The 18,522-nt window shown below is 35.4% G+C and overlaps 1 protein-coding gene across 1 annotated transcript in view; it reads left to right on the top strand.

Annotated features, from left to right (window-relative positions):
- Window positions 1-18,522, top strand: part of ELAPOR2 (endosome-lysosome associated apoptosis and autophagy regulator family member 2) — a 107,198-nt gene that overhangs the window by 10,675 nt on the left and 78,001 nt on the right. The window lies entirely within an intron of this gene.

Here is an 18,522-nt window from a genome sequence, read left to right as displayed (position 1 = left end):
TAGCAGTGTCTAATATTTGATTGGCTTGGATTAATAAGTAATGTGTTCAGACTAGTAAAAAAAAAAAAAAACCCTTTGAATACAGACTTTTTTTCTTTTTTGTTTCTCTCCAAACTATCATTATAACCCGTATTTAATGGGCTTAAGAAATAAGCAGTTATATTTATATCAAACAAACTGTCACCGGGGACTAAGGAGGTCATTACATAATAATAAAAGGGTGAATTCAACAGGAAGATAGAATAATTATAAGTATATATTTACCAAACATCAGAGCACCTACATATATAAAATAAACATTGACAGACCTGAAGGGAGAAATAGATAACAATACAATAATAGAAGGAGAATTATATATCTCAAATTAAAAGATAAATGGATGAATCATCCAGACAGAAAAATCAATAAGCAGCAGACTTGAACAGCACTATAGACCAAATGGACCTAACATACATACAGAACATTCTACCTAACAGTAGCAGAGTACACATTCTTCTCAAGTACACACAGAACATTCTCCAGGATAAATCACATTCTAGGTCACAAAACAATTTTTAACAAATTTAAGAAGATTGAAATCATTCCAAGTATCTTTTCTGACCACAAATATGTTGTAATTATATGAGAGGGATTTATTAGGGGAATTAGCTCAAGTGACTATGAAGAAAAGTCCCACGATAGGCCGTCTATAAACTGTATGCCAGTAGCATGGTTCAGTCCAAGTCAAAAGGCCTCAAAACCAAGGAAGCTGATGGTGTCCTTGGTGTAAGTCCTGGAACCCAACAGCTGAAGAGTGTTGAGCTCTGATGTCCATGGACAGAAGAGAAGAGTGTATCCCAGCTCCAGCAGATCAAGAGAAAGCTTCACCTCTTCCACCATGTGAGGACACAGCAAAAAGACAGCATCTATGAAGCAGGAAGCTCTCACCAGACACCAGATCTACTGGCATGTTGATCTTGGACTTCCTAGATGCTTCCACATTTTCAAGTATTTGTTATAAGCAACACCCCACTTCTCTGGTACTAGTTTTCTGTATTAGTCTGTTATTATTGCTTATAACAATACACAGAACTGGGTGATTGATAAAGAAAAAGGAAACATTGCTTACAGTTTCTGAGGCTGAGAAGTCCAAAGTCCATAGTCCATCTGGGGGTGGTGACAGTGCCAGGGGGCTCACATTGCAAGATGGTGGAAAAAGAGAGAGAGCAGACAGAGACAGACTCTCCTCTTCTTTTAAAGCCCTCAGAACCATGCCCCTGACCACCATTTTTAATCAATTCATTTCTGAACAATCCTACAACCCAATCACCTCTTCAAGGCTCCACCTTACAATTACCATAATAAGAGTTCCCACCCTGTTAACAGTCACAGTGGGGGGCTAAGTTTCTAATACATAAAACTTCGGGGATACAATTCAAGCTTCAGGGAGTTTTGAGGGGATATAATTCAATCCACTGCAATGACCAAGTGGGATTTATTCCTGCTATCCCAGGATGATTTAACATGTGCAACTCAATCAGTGTGATACATCACATTGACAGAAGGAAGTATAAAATCCATGGTCATCTCAACAGATTCAGAAAAAGCATTTTACAAAATTCAACATTCTTTCCTGGTACAAACTCTCAACAGTTAGGTATAGAAGAAACTTACCTCAACACAATAGATGCCATATATAACAAGACCAAAGATAACATTATCCTCAATGGTGAAAAATGGAAACATTTTCATCTGAGATCTGTAATAAGGCAAGAGTTTCCACTCTAGCCACTTCTATTTCACATAGTACTAGAAGTCCTAGCCAAAACAATTAGGTAAGAAAAAGAGAGAAAGAAAAGACATCTAAATAAGAAAGGAAGTAAAATGATTTCTATTTACAGATGACATGATCTTATATGTAGAAAACCCTAAAGAGTCTACAAAAAAACCCAAAACAAAACAAAATAAAAAACCTGTTAGAATTAGTAAATTAATTCAGCAAAGTTGCAAGATACAAGATCAACATATAAAAGTCAGTTGCATTTCTATATACTAACAATGAACTATCCAAAAAAGAAATCGAGAAAGCAATCCCATTTATAATAGCATCAAAAAGAATAGAAAATTTAGGAATAAACTTAACCAAGGAGGTGAAAGAGTTATATGCTAAAAACTGTAAACACTGAGGAAAGCAATCACAGGTAAATGGAAAGACACCCCATGCTCATAGATTGGAAAACTTAATATTGTTAAAATATTCTTACTACCCAAAGAGATCTATCTACCAGTTCAGTGCAGTCGCTATCAAAATCCCAATGGTATTTTTTTTGCAGAAATAGAAAAAAAAAAACCCTAAAATTTATATGGGACCACAAAATACCCTAATTGGCTGGAGCAATTTTGAGCAAAAAGAAGGAGGCATTATACTTCCTGATTTCAAAATATATTACATAGCTATAGTAATTAAAAAGGTATTGGCATAAAAACAAATACATAGAACAGTGGAACAGAATGTTAGAGCCCATGTTTGTACCCATGCATATGCAATCAACTGATCTTTGACAAGGGTGCCAAAGATAACAAAATGGGGAAAGGATAGTCTCTTCAATAAATGGTGTTTGGAAAATTGAATATCCACAAGCAAAATAATGAAATTAGACCCTTACATTACACCACAAAAATCAAATCAAAATGGATGAAAGACTTAAGCATAATACCTGAAAGCATAAAACTCTTATAAGAAAACAGGAAAAACCTTGACATTGGCCTTGGCAATTATTTCTTGGAAATGACATGAAAAACAAAGACAGCAAAAGCAAAAATAGACAGTTACATCAAACGTTTCTGCACAGCGAAGGAAACAACATGAAAAGCAACATATGGAATGGGAGGAAATATTTGCAAACCTTATATCTGATAAAGCATTAATATATATGTATAGGGAACTCCTATAACTCAATAGCAAAAGAACCCAATTAAAAAGTGAGCAAAGGAACTAAACAGACATTTCTAGGAAGACATAAAAATGGCAAACAAGTGAAATGGAGCTCAACATCCCTAATCATCAGGGAAATTCAGATCAAAATTGAGATACCACCTCACACATGTTAGCATGGCTGTTATCAAAAAACCAAAAGTTAAATATGGACAAGGATGTGGAGAAAAATGAACCATTGTTGGTGAGAATGTAAATTGCTGTAGCCACTATGGAAAACAATATGGAGGTTCCTCAAAAAATTAAAAATAGAACAACCATATGATTCAGCAATCCCATGTCTGAGTGTATATCCAAAGGAATTGAAGTTAGGATCTTGAAGAGGTATCTGCTCATGTTTATTGCAGCATTATTCACAGCAATCAAGATATGGAAGCAACCTAAATGTTCATCGATGGATAAGTGGATGAAGAAAATGTGGTACATATATACAATGGAATACTATTCAGCCTTAAAAAAAGAAGGAAATCCTGAGATTTGCAACAACATGGATGAAGTTGGAAGACATTATGGTAAATGTAATGAGCCAGACACAGGACAAAGACTACATGATACTATTAATATGACAAATCTAAAAAATCAAACTCATAGAAGCAGAGAGTGGAATGGTGGTTGCCAGGGGCTGGGGAGAAGGAGAAATAGTAAGATAGTAATCAAAGGGTGTAAATTTTCGGTTATACAAGATGTGTAAGTCCTAGAGATCTACTGTACAGCATAGTGTCTATAGTTAATAATATATACTATAGCATATTGTAGGATACTCTGTAGTCCACTGTAGTGTATACTTAAAAATTTGCTAAGTGGATAGATCTTTGAAACAAAAAAAATAATAGAAAGAGTGAGAAGAAACCTCTGGAGATAATGGGTTTATGGCATAGACGTGGTGATGGTTTCACAGGTGTATACTTACCTCCAAACTCATCCAGTTGTATATATTAAGTAGATACAGCTTTTTGTATGTCAGTTATACCTCAATAAAGTTGCTTTTTAAAAAACAATAATAAGCAGAGTAATGGTGGCAGTTTCCATCAATAGCTTTCGGTTCCAGTTTGGAAGTGAAGAGGAGGAATCTCACGGAAAGAGTTGGTTTTTGCTTATGGGGCGGTACTTAAAGCAATCTATTGCCTGGTGTTGTAGCTCTTTGACATGTAGGTTCCCACCAGAATTTCATATGTAGTCTGTTGAGATAATAGTTATTATTGGTACAGTACCAAGTGCCATTGGGCAAATTGGAACATTGGCACTGAATGGCAATTGTGTGGCGTTCTCCTAGTCTTTTCCATTGAATACAAATCCCAAGAAATACTTCGTGTAAACAAAAAAAAAAAGTATGTCAGGATTTTTTGTAGTAAAATATTCGTAAATATGGAAAATGGTGAATACAGTGTCCCCCTTATGGAGGAACGCTGTGTATATTTTCATAGTAAATCTCTGAGAAACTTAATAAACCTTTATAGAACATTTTCTATGTGTTAAGTGTATTCTGTTTTACCCAGAATTTCCCAAATGTATTTGATTATAGGACTTTAAAAAAAAAATCTAATGTGTATCATGATCCCTCAAGCTGATTTCTGAAGAACATTATTTTTGGGAAACACCGATTCAAACATACATGCCTTACAGACACATCAACTGATGGAATGGAGTAGAGAGCCCCAGAAAAAGGCTACATTTATGGCCAATTGATTTCCAGCAAAGGTGCCAAGAATACACAGTGGACAAAGGATGGCCTCTTCAATAAAGAGGGTTGTGGAAACTGGATATTCACGTGCAGAAAAGTGAAATCGGACCCTTACCTCACACCATAAGCACAAATCAACTCCGAATGATTAAAGCCTTAAAAACCCAAAACTGTAAAGCTAGTAGAAGAATATAGTGGAAAAACTTTATGAAGTTGGTCTTGGCGATGATTTTTTGGATTTGACCCCCAAATCCAACAGGCAACAAAAGTTTAAATTGACAAATGGGCTTACATCAAACTAAAAAGTTTCTGCACAGCAAAGGAAAGAACAGAGTAAGAGGCAAAATCTATGGAATGGCAGAAAATATTTATGAGTGAGCCATATAGATAGAAAGGGTTAATATACAAAATGTATAAGGAACTCAAACCACTCAATAGTAAAAAAAACAAGTAACTCAACTAAAAAGTGGGCAAAGGACCTGGATAGATGTTTCTCAAAAGAAGACATACACATAGCCAACAAATATATGAAAAAATGCTCAGCATCACTAATTAGAGAAATGCAAATTAAAACCACAATGAAGTATAACCTAACACCTGTTAGAAGGGATACTGTCAAAAAGATGAAAGATAACAAGTGTTAGGATGTGGAGAAAAAGAAATGCTTGTACAGTGTTTTGGGGCATGTAAATTGGTGCAGCCAATTTGGAATACAGTATGAGTATTCCCCAAAAAATTGGAGGTAGAGCTACTGTGTGATCCAGCAATTCCATGTCTGGTATACTCATATATCCAAAGGATTCAAAATCAGTATATCAAAGAGATATCTGCCTTCCCATGTTTATTGCAGTATTATTCACAATAGCTAAGTTATGGAATCAACCTAAGTGTCTACCGACAGATGAATGGATAAAGAAAATGTGACACACACACACACACACACACACACACACACACACACACACACACACACACACACACACACACACACACAAAATAGAATTCTATTTGGCCTTTAAAAAGAGGGGAATTATGTCATTTGTGACAACATGGATGAATCTGGAGGTCATTATGCTAAATGAAATAAGGCAGGCACAGAAAGACAAATACTGCATATTCTCACTTATCTGTGGAATCTAAGACAGTAGAACTCATGGAAGCAGAGAGCAAAGTGGTGGTTACCAGAGGCTGAGGGTGGGGGGAATGAGGAGAGGCTGGACAAAAGGTATAATGTTTCAGCTAGACAGGAATAAATGGTAAGTATCTGAGGTGATGGGTATGTTAATTAGCTCAATTGAATCATTTCACACTGTATACATATAACATCAGTCTGTACCCCATGTACATACAATGATTTGTCAATATCCAATAAAAATAGGAGAAAAGAAAATATATACATGCCTGAGTAATTTAGTACATTTTTGTATGATGTTACTTATAATATGATTTAATTAATTTCATATGATTGCTCTACAAGGTTCTATTGCAGCATCACTGCACTGGTGTCCAGTGAAGATCTCCCATAGGTGTGCTATCCACTTGGGTAAAACCTAGTTCTGCAACTGATTTGTTGGTCCTTGAGCAAAATATTCCACAGCTCTCTATTGAGCTTTAATGTGTTTCTTAAGTGAACTTTTACTGAATATTTCCTATATTCTTGATAAGAGGGATCCAAAAATAAAGAAAAAAAAAAAAAGATTCCTGTTTTCCAGGGCCTTTCATTCTGATAAGGGAGCAACAAACTAATTGCAGTGTAGGGCAAAGTACATGATAGATAATTTGTTTTCTAGGGTGATCTCACCAAGGAGGGAAGGATGAGTTCTTCTCAGAGGGGGTCGAGAGTGCCTCACAGTGAAGCAGACTTAAGTTTGAAGTTCAGACTCATCAGTTACCAGCTGAATAACCTTGGAAAATTATTGGGTCTGGTGGGTTCGTGTGCAAAATTGTGTCCTGACTTAAGGTTGAGGCAGGGATGAAATGCCACGCTTTTTAGGCCATACATGTTAATTCTCTGAGGATTTCTGAGGTGAATTCTGAAAGAAGAGTTTCTTTAACTTGATGTTGCAAAGTGGCATTCCAGGCGTAGGAAACATGGATGAAGGTGCTGAGTAGAGGCAGCATCAGATCAGGATTTCTTGGGTGCTCTGTGAGATCTTGGTGGCTTGCTCTCAGGGAGATTGTGGGAGGGGCCAGAGGTTCTGGCAAATCTCATAGGCTTCTGTGTATCATACCAAGGTCTCTGGCCTTTGACCTGGAGATAGCCATTCATAGGTGATTGAGGGGGTTAAATGGGGTGATAAATGTACAGTGTCTGGAATCATATTATATACTAATTTAGTAGTAATAATAGTTGAAATAATAATAAAAATAATAGTTGATCTTTACTTGCTATATGCCAGGCACAGTTATAAATGTTTTGCATGCATTCACTCAGATTCATTTTGTCATCACAACCTTGTAATGTAGGTGATTTTATTTATTTATTTATTTATTTTAGTGTGTATGGTATGTTATTATTTGCAAGGGAACAATAATATGTTTATATATAAATATATAAACATATCTGGAAGAATACACAAGAATCTGTTGATAATGGTGACTTCTGAAGAGGGAAACTCAGAAGCTAGGGGATATAAACAGGACAGAGGCTTTCATTTCCCTTAACAATTTTGTACCTTTTCAATTTTTTAACATATACAAGTATTGTCTATTAAAATAAATAAATATATTTGTGGCTTTTCTTCAGTAAATACTAACTGCAAATATCTCCCATTATTGTGATTTTTGTCAATTTCTCTTTTTTTTAAAAAATTTTATTTTGTCGATATACATTGTGGCTGATTATTGCTTCCCATCCCCAAAACCTCCCTCCCTTCTCCCTCCCCCCTCCCCCCCAACAATGTCCTTTCTGTTTGCTTGTCGTATCAACTTCAAGTAACTGTGGTTGTTATATCTTCTTCCCCCCCCCGTTTTTTTTTTTTTTTTGTGTGTGTGTGTGTGAATTTATATATTAATTTTTAGCTCCCGTAGGTGATTTTATTACCTCTGGTTCCCCACTGTTTTTAAACTTTTTTTTTTTTTAAATAGATGAGGAAACTGAACTGTAGTTTAGAGTCACATAGGTGAAAGGCAGAACTGGCATTTGAAACTGGGTGCTAGGTAGTCTAGCAACTGGCTCCATGTTCTTAACCCCAATGGTACTGCCTCTTTAGAATACATTACAGTGTATATTGAACAAGTGTTTGGCCCTTTCTTGAGACATCTGTGCTTTCCTAACATTTAGCTCTTGATGGAAATGTGACACAAAGTAATGTCTTGGATAGGTAAGTGGATTTTTAAAAAGATGGTATCTAAAGGCTCAAATACCCATGTATGGCCACAGGGATATCAAAGTCACCAATTGGGAGGTTGCCAAGGACTCGTTTAAAAGTGTTTGCAAGTCTGATCAAGAACTATAACATTTAAAAAAAAATTAAAGCTCAGACACGTTGCTTTGCAGGTCATTTTAATTGATTAATGTTCTGTTTGAAGATTTTATTGTGTATATTTTTTAGAAAGATAAGAGAATAACATTTGGAATTTAGGGGATTTTTGTGGTTATATCTTCATATGCAGTGAGAAGTTGGTTAAGTAATGTTTGTTTTTTTTTCCCCCAGGCCTAGCATATTGTTGGTGCTTGGTACATTCAGTATGCTTTCATTATTTATTGTGTATTAGAAAAAAATTGGCACTTTTTCCGACTATATAAATTCTTCCGAAGAGGAGAATAAACTCCTTAAGGAAAGGAAGTGTAATCCTCTCATGGCTTCTAAGAAAACTCTGGAACACTGGAATATTTGTTGAATAACTTTGGTGTCACCAAATTAAAGACTGACTTTAGTGTTTCATTTTTATAGATGAAACACAAAGATCTAATCAGATTTGTAAAAATGTATTCTATATGTAAAAGCACAAATTGACATACAGAATACTGTCAAATTTTGTCCTCAGTAGGCTTAGTATGGAATTTTGATGCGTCGATTTCCAGGTGGGCAGAATGTTAAAGTTAAATCTGCTCAACAACACACAAGCGGTTGTTGAAAGGCTGGAATGAATGAGATTAGGAGATGAGATAAAAGCTGTTGAGAACAGCTCAAAATCAGGCTTTAGGTCAATAGTAGTGTTTCAGTGTGAGCTGTGGTTGAGAGTTTGTCTGAAAAAAGTGTTTTATAAAAATTGCGGAATCAAGGTCAGAGAGACCACCAGGGAGTAGAGGGTGAACAATATTTTCTAAGGAAGAGGAAAAGTTCAGGATGATATGAATCAAAGTGCTAAAGCATAATTGGATGTTGAGAAAACTGATTTCACAGATGCATTGTTCTGCCCCCTTTGGTGACCTCATCAAAAACTCTGAACATATTCCTTCCCCTGACTTTTGCTGTTGTTTTTCTTCTACAAACCTCATGTCATCCTGTGCCTGATGAACGAGGATTTGTCTCCTTCCTCATCAATCACTGAAGTCAAGAACACAATAAAGTACGTTTGTGTTTTTTTTTTTCCTTTTTCTTCTGAAGGTAAAAACTACCTTAATTGGCTCTACTCATAAAAACACGAAAATCTTTTATCCAGGCTCTGCTAATTTAATGGGGATTGTTATCTGCAGTGTTACATGGATGAGTTTTCCTGCCAAGAGTTCGTTTTTTATTTTATTTTATTTTTTTCTGGCTGATCAGTCCTAAGAACTGCAGTGATAATCAGACAGTTCTATCTGATAGGGCTATGTAAGGATCCTTTGGAAAGTATTTATTTATTTATTTATCTTATTAAAACATAATTGATTGTAGGTTATCTATGGGTTACGGTGTTGAATATCAATACCCGTGTACAATATGTGATGCTTAAATCAGGAAAGTATGTTAGATGAGACAATTAATTTTTAGAGACATAGAGGCAATTCTTTCACTAAATATTCTTTTTAAAGAAAAGTGAATTGGAAATTGTTAGCCAGAACTGGTTTGCATTAATGTACTCTTTTGTGTATCTTCTGTCTCACTTTTGTTTTGTAAACTGAGAGATAAAAATTATTTCTTCTTCCTTCTCTAAGAATTTTACAAATAATAACAAAAATTACACCTTGTGGACTACAACTTCATCCCCAATTCTTAAAGCAAAATTAAAAATTGTTATTGGTAGGATCAGGCTTTAAAATTCAATTCTGATAGTTTTATTGGACACTTCAGAGTTACATAGCAGCTTTGGACATGTTCTTTCACATAGCTAAGTGGCGCTGCTGGAACTAGAACTTGTGTCTTTTGGCTCCTAGGGCAGAGTTCTTTTCTAACGCTGTTTTTGAAATGAAGACAGAAGGTTTTTCTCAGCTTATTCATAGCAAAATTTTCTGGCTGCATGATACTATGGGGAGTTTATTAGATAGAAAGTCTGCCACTAGAGATTATAGAAATGTTGAACTAAGTTGTTCAAGGTCACCTAGATGAGAAAACTTGGGATCTGAATTGGTACAGTAATCTCAAAAGTCCCTTTTGGTTATTCTGATAGTTTTAAGTGTTATGATTACACATCACAGATTTATTTATTCTATGATCAAATCATGCTTCAAATACCATAACTTGTGAATTATAGCAGAGTATTAATATGTCATCTTGATGCTCATGAATATTTACTCCTGATAGGAACATTGCAATGTCTGCCACTATTAAAATTTGGACTGTGCTACCTTATCCTCTTCCAGCCTTAAATTGAACTTGGCAGAGAGTTGATGTATTCACAGCCAGCCTCATTACTGCCTTGTATATTTTGACAAGAAAACCACCCTCTTAGTATAAATAAAATCTTCCCAATTAAAGAGAACAAGGATTCCTTTCAGCCAAGGGGGGGAAAAATGGCTCAATGTGAATCAGAGAACATCAGCAAGAAATGGCCCATTTTTTTTTTTTCTTTTTGAATTTTCAACACTCTATTATTAACTGTATTCACCCTACTGTGCAATAGAACTCAGAAATAGCCTGTTTTAATATACTGTTTTGGCTTCTTGCTGTCTCGCTTCATTTTTATAAAATGAGATAAAAATTATTTTTTCTTTCCTAAGAATTTCACAAATAAGAGCTTAAAAAGATAGCGTTCAAGTGTTGTGCTCAGCACTGGTACTGAGGGAGGAAGGTGATCTGAGATTTGCTAGGTTCAATATGCTGTTCGTTTTCTCTGAGATGACATTTCCTGTTTTTTGTTTCCTGTGAGAAGAATGAGGATAATAAACCTGGCAGGCACTTGAAGTTTTGTCTTATAATGATAATTCATTGGCTAAATGAGTTATAGTGGTAAAACTTATTTTTGAGGCCCACCAACTAGGCATTATTTTCTTTGTGCTGCCCTTAATGTCAGTGGGTAATAGTAATATAAGTCACGAGTATGCTCTTTATGTAGTCAATAATAACAGTGTCTATGGCTTTAGCCTTATTAATCTTATTTAAATGAGACTAAGCAATTGAAGAAAAATAGACATATTGGCTTGTCTAGACTCTGGAATTGATTTAATTAACATTCTTCCATAAATATATGTAGTGATTTTGTATTTAGTTTTTAACTTGAGTTGACAAGGTGGATTATACAGTGAATTTAAGCTTAGTGAAACGTAAACTTAATCTGTTTTGAGGAGGATAAGTTTAGACTAGACTGTCACAGAAGCTTCATGAGAGTAGGGACTACTTCCATCTTATTCACCAAAATATTGTTGATACCTAGTATCTAACTACCAAACGGCAGGCACTGAAGAAATGTTTGCTGAATAAATGAATCTAATACAGTGTGGTTCCCAGATATTTACCTGTAATAAGATTATATAGGTTCATTATATCATAAACAGCTCATTTAACATGTAAATTGAAAATTCTTTTATTACTACTTCTTATTGCTGTTTACTGTTTAGAAAACATATTTTAGTAATAAACTTTGAATAAAAATAGCAAAAATGAATGATGAATAAATGTAATTGATAGCCATAGTATTTCAAGGCATTAGGTTTCTGGAGGAAGAAAAAGAAAAACTAAGAGGCCCTGGTAAAAAGATTAAAAATAGATGTACTTTATTGTCAGGCATAAATCATAGATGATAATGAGCATGTAAATGATTGCATTCAGTAACTGTTACTTGGCATGTTGTGCTGGGTGGTTGGGTGATCATAGTAATGCTTTGAATTTTCATATCACTCTTTACTTTGAGAGGCTTCCATAGCCTCTCACTGGATGACCACAAGCAAAGGGTTGGTGGTGTTCTCATTGGAATGTAAATGAATGGAGGAACAGAGAGTTAAGTAAATTGCCCAAGCCATTTGCTACTTGGTGACAGACTAATTTATTTTTTTTTTTATTATTTTTTTTTTTTTATTTTTTTTTTTATTTTTTTAATTTTATTTTGTCGATATACATTGTAGCTGATTAATGCTCCCCATCACCATAACCTCCCTCCCTCCCCCCTCCCCCCCTCCCCCCCAACAATGTCCTTTCTGTTTGTTTGTTGTATCAACTTCAAATAATTGTGGTTGTTATATCTTCTTCCTCCCCGCCCCCCGGTTTGTGTGTGTATGTGTGTATGTGTGTGTGTGAATTTATATATTAATTTTTAGCTCCCTCCAATAAGTGAGAACATGTGGTATTTCTCTTTCTGTGCCTGACTTGTTTCACTTAATATAATTCTCTCAAGGTCCATCCATGTTGTTGCAAATGGCAGTATTTCATTCGTTTTTATAGCTGAGTAGTATTCCATTGTGTAGATGTACCACATTTTCCGTATCCACTCATCTGATGATGGGCATTTGGGCTGGTTCCAACTCTTGGCTATTGTAAAGAGTGCTGCGATGAACATTGGGGAACAGGTATACCTTCGACTTGATGATTTCCATTCCTCTGGGTATATTCCCAACAGTGGGATGGCTGGGTCGTATGGTAGATCTATTTGCAATTGTTTAAGGAACCTCCATACCATTTTCCATAGAGGCTGCACCATTTTGCAGTCCCACCAACAATGTATGAGAGTTCCTTTTTCTCCGCAGCCTCGCCAGCATTTATCGTTCATAGTCTTTTGGATTTTAGCCATCCTAACTGGGGTTAGATGGTATCTCAATGTGGTTTTGATTTGCATTTCCCGGATGCTGAGTGATGTTGAGCATTTTTTCATATGTCTGTTGGCCATTTGGATATCTTCCTTAGAGAAATGCCTACTTAGCTCTTTTGCCCATTTTTTAATTGGGTTGCTTGTTTTCTTCTTGTAAAGTTGTTTGAGTTCCTTATATATTCTGGATATTAATCCTTTGTCAGATGTATATTTTGCAAATATTTTCTCCCACTCTGTTGGTTGTCTTTTAACTCTTTTAATTGTTTCTTTTGCTGTGCAGAAGCTTTTTAGTTTGATATAATCCCATTTGTTTATTTTTCCTTTGGTTGCCCGTGCTTTTGGGGTCGTATTCATGAAGTCTGTGCCCAGTCCTATTTCCTGAAGTGTTTCCCCTATGTTTTCTTTAAGAAGTTTTATTGTCTCAGGGTGTATATTTAAATCCTTAATCCATTTTGAGTTGATTTTAGTATACGGTGAGAGGTATGGATCTAGTTTCATTCTCCTGCATATCGATATCCAGTTATCCCAGCACCAAACCAAAAAACAATTCAAAAGATCAACGAATCAAAAAGTTGGTTTTTTGAAAAGATAAATAAAATTGACAAACCATTAGCATGGCTAACAAAAAAAAGAAGAGAGAAGACTCAAATAACAAAAATTAGAAATGAAAAAGGCGATATTACAACTGATTCATCTGAAATACAAGGAATCATTCGAGACTACTATAAACAACTGTACGCCAACAAATTTGAAAATCTGGAGGAAATGGATAAATTTCTGGACACACACAAGCTCCCAAAACTGAACCGGTGACAGACTAATTTAAATGCTTTCGCCATACCTGATTCTTTACACCTGCGTATTTGAACCTTTACGGATTTATAGTAGCAGATAGAGATGTCAGCAAAGAAGAGGCGTACACCTGAGAAAAAGAACAGTGATCTGTTTGGGGACCTTTGAGCTTCCTGGATCTAAAATTGCTGGATGGAAAGGTAAACCCCCTATTTTTTAAAAGCATTTGAAACGTGTTGCCAAATTATCTTCTTGTCTGGACTCTTGAATATGGTAGCCACATGTGGCTATTTAAATTTAAATTAATTAAACTTGAAAAATATTAAAAATTCATTTCCTTAATTGTACTAGCCACATTTCAAGTGCTCAATAGTTACATATAGTTAGTAGCTACCAGATTGGACAGTGCAGATATGCAACATTTCTGTCATCCTAGAAAGTACTATTGGATAGTGCAAATCTAGAGAGACTGTACCAATTTATATTTTCCCTGAAATAAATATAATATGACAGTGTCTACCTCAAACAAGTTAGCCAATACTGAATATTGTAATTCTTTAAAAATATTTGCCAACCTAATAATAATTATGTCTTGTTAAAAACAAAACAAAACTGTGATGCTGCACATGACCTCTTGGTTGCAGTTTAGACCTCAAGAGCTTGGGTCTTAAAATATCACTCTTCTGGGCCGACCCCGTGGCTCACTCGGGAGAGTGCGGCGCTGGGAGCACCGAGGCTGCGGGTTCGGATCCTATATAGGGATGGCCAGTGCGCTCACTGGCTGAGCGCGGTGCGGACGACACCAAGCCAAGGGTTATGATCCCCTTACCGGTCACAAAAAAAAAGAAAAAAAAAAGAAAAAAAAAAATCACTCTTCTACGGGGTGCTTAGGTAAAATATGTAAAATCCCCAGTTGAGCCCACTGTTAAGTAGTGTGCGACCTTAGGCAAATAAGGTCTTTCTGTTCTCAGATTAAAACTTTGGAGTTTGATTATCTCTAATTCAATTCAGTTTCTCTAGGATTTCAAGGTTTTTGAAGAAGAAAAACAGTATTTATTTTTGAAATGACTAATTGATTCGAATGAAATACAATCAATTTACATTTACAATGGCTAACAATAGCTATTTACAATAACTGTCTATCATCCTGCTGTTGAAAGTTACTCTCAAAAAATTTGATTGAAAAGAGCATAGTACTTAAGATTATACAAAAACCTTATTATCCAATTAAAGACCAAATGCCAAGATAGTAGTGTTGAATAGAAAGTAGATAAGGCAGAGATAGAAGATATCCATAAAGGAAAAGCAGATCATAGTTGTTGATACTAAAAGAGGTAGGCAGGGCTAACTCTGTTGACATAAGCTCATGAAGGGAGTCATGTTTAACAAGAATGTGTGGCTCTTCTTTTCCTTTGACATGTGGCTCCAGAGCTGGCTTCCAGAATGGAGAGTCTGTTTCTGTTGCTTATAAAAGAGTATCTGAAACTGGGTAATTTATAAAGAAATGAAATTTATTTCTTACAGTTTTGGAGGCTGAGAAGTCTAACCTCCTCACTTGCTCTACTTTTAAAGCCATCAGAGCCATGCCCATGACCACCCATTAAACCATCAGTGGATTAATTCATTTACAAGGACATTGTCCTCAGTATCCAATTATCTTTTAAAGGCCCTACCCTTCGATCACCATAACTAGATTTCCCACCCTCTTCACACTGTTACAGCGGGGATTAAGTTTCCAGTAATATATGAACCTTTGGAGAACACATGTTAGCAAATAGCAAATGATTAAAATACGAAAGGTGTTAGAGTCTTCAGCTCCCTTGTATTATTGAGGGCTCTATACCCCTTTAACTTTGACTACATAATTATTCTGAAGAGATATAATTTCAATCTAGTGGCAGAGTTGTTATTCAAATGTATGTCCCAGATCCCTGAATTAGATTATTAATAATTATATTTAATATTTATTGTGTGCTTTACAATGCTAAATGCTTTATATGAAGTAGCTTATTTATTCCCACAACTCTTTGTGATAGTCGTTACTACCTTCCTTTTATAGGTGAGGTCAACAGTTCAGGACAAAAAATGAAGAATGATGTGGAGTATAATAATGAATTCAGTTGGAATTGTTTATCCTTTTTGCATTTGTTGTAATAATTGCTTGAACTGAATTTTCTTTGGGGCACTGCCTTTGGAATCAGACAGACTGGAATTTGAATATCAGCTTTGCCACTTATTAACTGGATGCCTTTTAAATCAGGTTATTTAAATGCACTGTGGCTCAGTTTCCTCATCTGGCATATGGGCATAATACTTTACTTTCCCAAAGATCTATTATATAAATACAGCTGATTCTTTTTTTTCATAGATCCCATATTTGCAAATTCAAGTACTTGCTTAAACTTATTTATAGCCCCCAAATTAACACACTCTATACTTTCATAGTCATTTGCTCACATGTACAGAGCAGTGAAATATTTGAGTCACCCAACCACCCACTTGAACAAGTTGACACTCTGACTTCTTATTTCATCTCTGTAAACAAATGTCCTTTTCATGGTCTGTTTAGTGCCATGCCTTTAGCATTTTTGTTGTTTTTGGTAATTTTGCTGCTTAAAATGGCCATCCAACAACTATAGTGCTGAAGTGGTGGCTAATGAGCCTAAGTGCAAGAGGGCTGTGAAGTGCCTTTTGAAGAAAATACAAGTATTAGATAGTTTTGTTCAAGCATGATTTATAGTGCTGTTGGTCATGAATTCAGTATTAATAAATCAACAATATGAGGGGACTTCAAAATGTTCATGGAAAGATTCATATTTTTTAAATTCCATTTTCCACGAACTTTTTGAAGTTCCCTTATTTGTATTAAATAAGACATCTTTAAGCAGAAATACACACAAACAAGGTCAGGTGTTGGTCAGTTGGTGAAGATGTGACCAGAGGCTCCCAGGAACCTAATCCTGTATTTTCCCAGGGAACAATGGTTCAGAATTCACTAATAATAGTGATTTTTAGCAACTTCATAGAACTTAACTACAGCAAATAACAAGAAGTGACTGTGTAAAATACTAAGGACACCACCTGGTATATAATAAATAATAAAGTCACTTTAAATTTTATTTCTCAGTTTTCCTTCTGACTTCATGGAAACAAATGCTTCTAAAAGCCTTGGGGATATTCTTCATGATTTTAACAAGGCAGGGAACACTCTTTGAAATAGCATCACTGTGTTTAGAATCCAAGATCCACAAACATAATTTTCTAACTTTTTAGCTTTTAGAGTCTCTCATAACAGCTTATCATAAAATATTACTTCTTACTAAGTTAAATAAAAATTCAGTTTTGGAACTAGACTACACTGTCTTCCAAGATTATTTTATCAGAAAGTAAATATTTTTGGCTTTGTGGGTAATGCAGTCTCTGTTGCAGCTCTTCAGCTCTGCAGTTGCGTTGTGAAAGCAGCCATAGACAATTTGTGAATGGATAATTGTGGCCCTGTTCCAATAAAACTTTATTTGTAAAAATAGTCAGTGAGCCAGATTTGGCTTGAGGGCTGTAGTTTGCTGACCCCTGATTTAGTATAGTGTTGGCTCTTCGTTTATGATATTATTTATCATAATTGATATTAGGGAAATGTATTATGGAAATACAGTTGTTCCTTGGTATCCACAGAAGATTGGTTCCAGGACTGCCACAGATACCAAAATCCATGGATGCTAAAGTCCTTTATATAAAATGGCATAGTATTTGCATATTACCTATGTATTTCCTCCCATATACTTTAAATCATCTCCAGATTACTTAATATTACTTATAACACCAAATATAATGCTATGTTGTTATACTGTATTTTTTATTCTTATTATTTTTTGTTTTTTCCCTAATATTTTTGATCCATGATTGGTTGAATCTGCAGATGTGGAAATTTTAGATATGGAGAGCTGACTGTATTGTCTGATTCTGAGTTTGCTAGAAGACCCATAAACCATTAAAAGTAAAAGAAAAAAATTTCTTTAACTGTTTCTTTGTTGGTCATGCTGGTAATGATAGAAATAACATGTAGTGAACATTTGTTATATGCTAGGCACTATGCTAACCACTTTATACTGTATTTTATTTTCTCAGTGTAGTCCTATGAGGCAGCTACCATGATTATTATCTCATTCTTCAGAAACAGAAACTAAGGCCTAGAGAGGTGAAGTAACTCAAGGTCAGAGAATTAGGAAGGGGTACAACTTGGTCCCATGATGATTTTAAGCTAATAGCCAGTGTGCAATATTCTTTGCCTAAACTTTTCTTGTTTTCTAAAGTTTTACTGATTTCGGGAATGTTGATTTGAATGTTAGAAGTCATTGTACACCATATTTAAGGCTTTTCTGGACAAAAAATAATTTTATATTAATTTAGTGGATAAGTAAGTAGAGTCATGTGCATAATGATGTTTCAGCCAACAACGGAGCTCATGTATGGTGGTGACCCCATAAGATTCTAATGGCTGTGCCATACAGCCTAGGTGTGTAGTGGGCTATACCATCTAGATTTGTGGGAGTAGACTCTGTGATATTCCCACAAGGACGAAATTGTCTAATGATGCATTTCTTAGATTGTATCCCTGTCATTAAGTGATGCATGACTATAGAGGCCAGTGGGCTAATTCTTTAATTAGTTTTTCAAAATTGGCTTGTTTTTCAAATGTATTTTAAAAGAGGAACCTCAATGCGAGGCTTTGAAGTATCACTCTCTGCTGGGAGATTTTTCTTTAAAGGTTTTATTTTGTTCTCATTTCTTTAATATCCCGATTAAAGGATTAGAAAGGTCTTTTCCAGGTTTGAGTCACTAATACCACCCTGCGCAGAGCCATACACTTGTGGGACATTGATTTGCATCTGTTGAATGAATAAGATCTTGGCAGCAGAACTGCTTTCTTCTCTGTAGCTGTGTGGACTCTTATTCCTGTTGCCCATGTCTG

This window comes from Cynocephalus volans, chromosome 6, assembly GCF_027409185.1.
Source record: "Cynocephalus volans isolate mCynVol1 chromosome 6, mCynVol1.pri, whole genome shotgun sequence".
Lineage (NCBI taxonomy): Eukaryota > Metazoa > Chordata > Mammalia > Dermoptera > Cynocephalidae > Cynocephalus > Cynocephalus volans.
The sequence above is the reverse complement of the archived record's forward strand: the minus strand, read 5'-3'. Positions and strand labels throughout refer to the sequence as shown.